The following is a 6854-nucleotide window of genomic DNA, read 5'->3' as shown; positions in this document are numbered from 1 at the left end:
TGGTAACTATCACGCCCACAACGCGGGGCCAAGGGAGGGCCCTGGAGACAGGAGATCCAGATCGGGCCATGCTGCGCTCTCTTGCTGTTGGGAATCCGGATGCTAGAGGTGGACAGACAGAGCTCTCCAGACAACACCACCGGACTGCACTGCATCTTTCCCAGAACCCTCAACTTACCTATCCCTTCATTTGTAAGTTACGCCATTAAATAAATCTCCTTTTAACTACATGGAGTGGCCTTAATAATTTCACCAATAGTGAGCATGTTTTCCCTTTAATTTTTATTACATTTTTGTTTTGTGTACATGTATGTGCATGTGAGCCACAGCACCTGTATGGAGATCAGTGGACAACCTAATAGAATCACTTCTCTCAATTTATTCTGTGGGTCCTAGGGACCAAAGTCAGGTCATCAAGCTCAGTGGCCGAGCCATCTTGCTAACCCTCATTTTCAAATATTAAATATTTTCCCTTTAGTAACTCAAGTCTTTAAAGGTCACAGAAAGATTCCCCTAACTTTCACTTCAGCACTGATTTGTTTTAAACTGGTGGATAGGCTTACTTGAAATTATTATCAACTTTCTAACAATTATCGCCATCTTAGATCATTTATTATTTAGGTCAATGTCTATAAAACCCCTGTCCTGCTTTCAAGACCTTACTCTGTACCCTTCCACTGGCCTAAAGATACACTGTAGCAAACTCTCCATTAATAAAATATGCTTCAATGACACGCATTATTGTAAGGATCTTTATTACTGACAGTGAAAAGTGTGATACATGGAGGAGTGCTCGAGGATATTAGGAGAGCGACCGTAGGATATGTCAGCACTAAACAGAGGAAGCAGCTTGGAGACAGGAAGAGCAAGCACATTCAGAATCAATAACCCCTCAAAGAAAAACGACCTAAGGAAGGCAACAAGTGGGAGGCTGTGCCAAATCAAAGAGGCAGAGATGAGGAAACTATGTTTTACCGATAACAGCAAAGAGCATCCATTTCTGGTTTCCTTGTTTATTCGGCTCTAGATACAGCTACAGTTCACCTAGCCTAGCCGCACACAAAGGGAGGCCAGCAGGGACTTTGCCTTCAAACTTGAGGATCTTATACTGTCTCCCTGGCTTCAAGAGACACACTTATGAGGAAATGCATTAGTCAAATCATTACTCAGTTACCCACAGCAAGAGAGACAGTCACTGTGTGCCGTCCACTGTGGGGAAAACACAGTGACTAAGCATCGTCCTCACCGAGGAACCTAACATCTAGTGGAACAGTCTGAACCTGGCATGTAAGAGCTCAGAGGAGAGAAAAGGAAGCCTGTTCCCCGAGTGACCTGCAGTTGGATAGCCTCCTGTGAGGAATCGCTTTTCTGGAGGGACCTTGCAAGGAATGTAGGACTTTGGTAGGCAGGAAAAAAAGAGGGAGACAACCTCCAAGACACACTTGATCCATAAAGCAGAGTAAAGGAAGGACTGAGTAAGTTCTGGAAATAGTTAATATTCCAAATAACCAGGACATATGGGACATTTAGAGAGAAAGAAGAGACAAGTCTCAAAGGCCAGGATCTAGATTATGTGGAACTCTGCCAGATAAAGACTTTATTATATGAATTTTTGTGGAGTGCCAATATATACTTACAAGTGAATACTGTTGGTTGCTTAATCAGCTTTCTTTATTGATGGGAGAGTCCTGCTTTTACTCAGAGCACATCTCCATGATGTGCCTTAAAAAGAAGGTCAAAGCTGCCACCACCTGGAGCTAGAGAGACGGCCCAGCAGTTAACTGCAGCACATGCTTCCCTTGCAGAGGACCCAGGTTTGGTTCCCAGCTTCCACAGCAAGCAGCTCACAATGGCCAATAACTCCAGCTCCAAAGAAGTTCAATGTCTCTGGCCTTCATGGGCATCTGTACTCATATGCACACAGACTGGGGCACATAGACATATACACAATTCTAAAAATAAATCATTAAAAATGCCACTGATTGTAGAAGGGGAGAGAAAGGTGAATTGTTAATAGCTCAAGTCAAAGAGAAAAATCAGTATGAAAACCTGACTAAACCTTCACAGAATCTGTGGGATGCCTCAGAGGAGAGGTCCGGATACAAGTTGGAAATGAATTCAGGAAAGGCCAGGGTTAGAGAGAGGAGAGTAAGAATGGGAAATCCTCTACGGACAAAATGCCATCTAAACAGTAAGTGGAAAGATGAGCTAAGAGAGTCCTAGGACAGAGGAAGATGAGGGTGACTCTATGGGCATCACAGCTCAGAGAAAAAGAGGATTCCATGGAGGAAAGTGGAAGGACAGAGGGAAACCAAAAAGTGAGATGCTTAGAAGCCATGGAGTTTCAGAAGGTGGAGAGATGTCACAGCATAATGTCCTGTCACTAGATGGGTCTAGAGTGATGGCTCAGGGCACGTCCTATCTTGCAGAGGACCCAGCACCCATATCCTATGATTTACAACTGCCTGTGACTCCCACTCCAGAGGATCCGACATCCTTTTCTGACCTTCAAAAGCCACATCAGATACGCACAGTGTGGCTGCACAAGTTAACTACAGAAAAAGTTGCCCTGAATTTTACAGTCATAAACATCTGTGTGGTTACACTAACATTTCACAATGAGCCCAACCTGGTTTGCTGCTAATGAAATCACAGGACTTCCTGGACGATGAGTGGTGACCCTGTCATTGCGTACAGATTTCCAGGCATGCTTTAGTCTTGACCTAGAAAACCAATAGCAACCAGAAATAAGCAATGAGAAACAGGGACTAATTCATAAGTAACTAAATCTTTATTTTGATGGCTTTCAGCACAATAACTATTTCAGCAATGCACTAATTTGTTATATGCCTTTCATGTTACTAAACCTTTGACTGAAATCTGCATATATCAGAGGTTTAAGAGAATAAACCTCTTTTATTCTCTGAGGGAAAAATAACTCTGGTAGGTCCCTTCCTTCATCACCCAGGCTGTCACGGCTGTATTAGTCACCCATCCCAGTTTTGATACAGTAGCAGACAAAAGAAACTTCCAAGTTTATTTTGGCTCCCAGTTCAAGGTTACAGTCCATGATGTCAGGGAAGCCTTGAGAGCAAGAGCTTGAAGAAACTGTCATATTGCATCTGCCCTCAGGAAGTGCAGTGACTAACACTGGTGCTCACGCAACTTCCTCCTTTTCTGTAAGTTTAGGACCATGGCTTATAAAACAGTGCCACCCACATTTAGAGTGAGTCTTCCCATTTCAATCGATCAAATCTTCAAACTCCCTCACAAACACGTCCAGAGGTTTGCCTCCTGGGTGACTCTAGATCCCATCAAGTCGAGGATGGGTATAAACCATCACACAGATTCTCACCCGAAGACACAAGTACGGAGTTTACCCTAAACGCGTCTAGTCATATGTTGAGAACCACAGTACCACCTAGGAGCAGGGTGTGTACTCCCAGCCTGGACCCGCACAGAGTCTCCGCCCACTGTCAGCTGTTACCACCCCCCCCACCCCACCCCTTATTTCCTTCCTGCCTCAGGAAGCTCTAACAACCCACTCGGCTGTCTGCCAGGAGATTCCCCATCCGGAAACAATCTCTGCATTGAATTCTAGACTCTCCAACCTGGCCCTGGCCCTGGTGTCTTTTTCTTCCTCGACTTTCATCCCCCTTTTCACTACTGTTCCCCACCTGAACCCCGCTCTCACCTCAACAAACAAAATTAACACAGAGGTCTGCACCTAAGACCCAGAACCTTCTCTGCCCCCCCAAACCTGTCACTCACTCCTGTATCCCCTCAACACTACATCAACACTGCTCACACCAACCGTTGCTGAATCCCTTTGGAGACAAGTTTGTTCCGCGACTCCAGAAAGGCCAGGGCTTCTGTGCCGTTAGCTCTAATCGCCGACGGCGGAAGCGCTCTCGTTATAATTGCCACCATTGTTATGTACTAAAGCCTTTGGTTTTTACCATGCTTCTGCTCTCGTCACATGGCCATTGACACATCTGTCACAGCTCTGTGAAGAAACCGAGGCTTGAGCTTCAGGCCAGCGGAGCCTACAGAACGATACCCTGTCTGACACACACACGTGGGGGCAAGGGACAGAGAGACAGAGACGGTCAAAGAGTGGGGGACAAAGCGGGGAGAGAATGAGGCTCAAAGAGGTCATATAGCTTCCACCGCTTAGCAGAGATAGCCATCCCAGGGCCAAGATTTATACTCAAGTTCATTAGCAACTTTCCCACAGACACCCTTGGGCTTTCCCTATCTTATAGCTAAAGATAAAGGAATCGAAAGAACTCACAAAGCCTTTCAAAATATTGTATCTATATGACAAAAATAACAAAACAGGTTCTTCTGTTTCAAAATTGTATACATTTGCTTGTTTACAGGTTTGTTTGTTTGTTTTTTCATTTATGTGTGTGTGCATGTGTGTATTTGCACACAAATGTTAGGATATGGGCAGAAAGGCCAGAAAAGAACATTTGATCCCCCTGGAGCTAGAGATACAGGTGATTGTGAGCTACCTGACATAGTGCTGGGAAGGGAACTCTGGTCTTCTGAAAGAGCAAGAAGTGCTGTTAACTACCAGTTCTTCTTTCCAGCTTGGCCTCAAACTTACTAAGTAACTGAGGCTCTCCTAATCTTCTTGCCTCAGCCTCCCAGGTCCACATCACCAAGCCTGGCTGTATTGTTTCGTTTTCTTTAGATAAAGTTTCACTCAACAGCCCAGGCTTGCCTAGAAATCACTATGTAGCCTAGGCTGGCCTTGAACTCTCTACCTCAACTCCCTCAGTGCTGGGGTTAGAGGCATAGATCACCCTACAAGGTTCAAAATGGGTTCTTAATGATGGAAAAATCTGAGAGCCATTTGTCTCCCCAGTGCTGTCCTCTTAAAACAAGATAAATCCAGGACAGAGCTGCAGCCCACATCGCTCCCAGAGCGGTGCTCTGCTGTCTACTTCACGAGCTCTTCCAGTGACCTGGCAACGCTCTCCACCTTGTCTCACTCACGGTATGTGAAACAGAGGATATCCGGCTGTCTCTATCTGTGACTTCTACATACACAGGTTCAACAAACCTCAAATAGAAAATACGTTTAAGTGTATCCATACTGAACATATACAGACATATGTCCTGTCATTACTTTCTAGGCAATCTAATATAGTACAATAAATGATGTCACATAGACACCAAAAGTCACTTAGACATGACTGAAAGCATACAGAAGGACATTTGTAAGTCTATGCAAATTGTCTGCCAACTTCATACAAGGGATACAAGCCACTTTGGGTTCTGGTAAGTACGGGGTGCCCTGTCCCAGTCTCCCACAGAGACTGAGGGATGACTGCATTACAACAAAAAGTTCAAGTTCAAGCAGATGTGAATGAGTGAGTACTTCCTCAGGCACCCCCTCTTCTATCTCATCTTACCATGTTCTGTGCTTCGAGGGTACAGTCAATGTCCTCAATGCATTCTCAATTTCTTAAGCCAGCATCTAGGGTCACACAGTGCTTACGTAACTAGATCTGTAACTTTATGAAGAAGCTTTGTTTCTTTTCCTCCCACAGAGCACAGGCTTCTCCTTCCTTTTTTTTTTTTAACTAGCATGTTGGAAGACTACCAGTCCTGGAATATATAAACAGGGCTTCCCTTCAGACACAGACTTTTTCTTGATTGGATGGAGAAAAACAGATCACTCTCCCATTGGAAAAGCACTTTTTTGAAGAGGATTGCGGGACTCCTGCCATGCTCTGGAGAACAATGCCGAGGAGAAGGGTGAAAATCCTAAAGCTCCACCACTCCACATACAGTTCTGTGTTTGCACCGCAATACGGCGATGATAAAGCAGCCAAGTAAATACGGTAATAATACTGCACTGTAGATTCATCAAAACACTGGGCACACTTCTGTTCACTTCTTGCCTCTTTCTTAGATATGGAAGAGGCCTCTGGAAGCAACTCCCTCTGAAGTCTGTCTGTCTGAAGCTCCCATGTATCAGCCATTAGCTAGATTCAGCCTCTCTTCCAATCCTGCCATCAGTCAATCTACATGCAAGATTTAGGCAGTGAGGGTCTATCAGGCTTCAGCAGCCACTTCTTGGAATACAAGTTGTCACGTGAACACAGAGTCCTCAAGATCATGTCCTTCCTGACACCCCAGTGCAGCTCAGACCCCTTAGTTGCAGGTAGTAAGAAGTTAACTGCTCTACTGTGGAGACGGGAGGTGTGTAATGCCTACTAACAAATAGAGGCCTGCCCAGTCCTAGCTCGGACCCTCCGTCCATGACACCACTCAGACCAGATAAATTGAGAGGCCCACCAAGCAGCTCCTAAGGGCAACAATTTATAACAAGAAACTACCATATCATTGAAATAAACTAGCAGTATAGCCCCAGTTAACCTGAGTAAAATGTGATGGGCCTCACAACTTTTGAAACAGACATTCTGGAAATGGGTAATTTGGAGCTGGCAACAAGTACCACAGACACATAAACAGCTCTGCTGCGGATTTGGCAATGCATACGTATGTACTAAATAGTAATTATTGCATCTGCTTGACTTCTGCAATCAGATGGTGTATGGCATAATGCTTACTGAGATGAATGTCTTTTTATTACATAAATTTAAAACTTTTACTATATATCCTAAGAGGTTGCCTAAATTAAAAGACTAACAATGGAAAATAGAACTGCAAATAAGGACTGCAGAAAAACTGGAAAACAAATCCGTTTTTAGCTGATAAGGTAAGTTAAGCGATTCAAACTCTGGAAAGGCCTTTGATATCGATGAGTTTCTTCCCCATCGCCACCAAATAAATGTTGGGGATCATTTAAAGAAGAGGGCTTGAGCTATGCTACATGG

Source organism: Peromyscus maniculatus, chromosome 17, assembly GCF_049852395.1.
Source record: "Peromyscus maniculatus bairdii isolate BWxNUB_F1_BW_parent chromosome 17, HU_Pman_BW_mat_3.1, whole genome shotgun sequence".
Taxonomy (NCBI): domain Eukaryota; kingdom Metazoa; phylum Chordata; class Mammalia; order Rodentia; family Cricetidae; genus Peromyscus; species Peromyscus maniculatus.
This window is presented reverse-complemented; position numbering follows the sequence as displayed.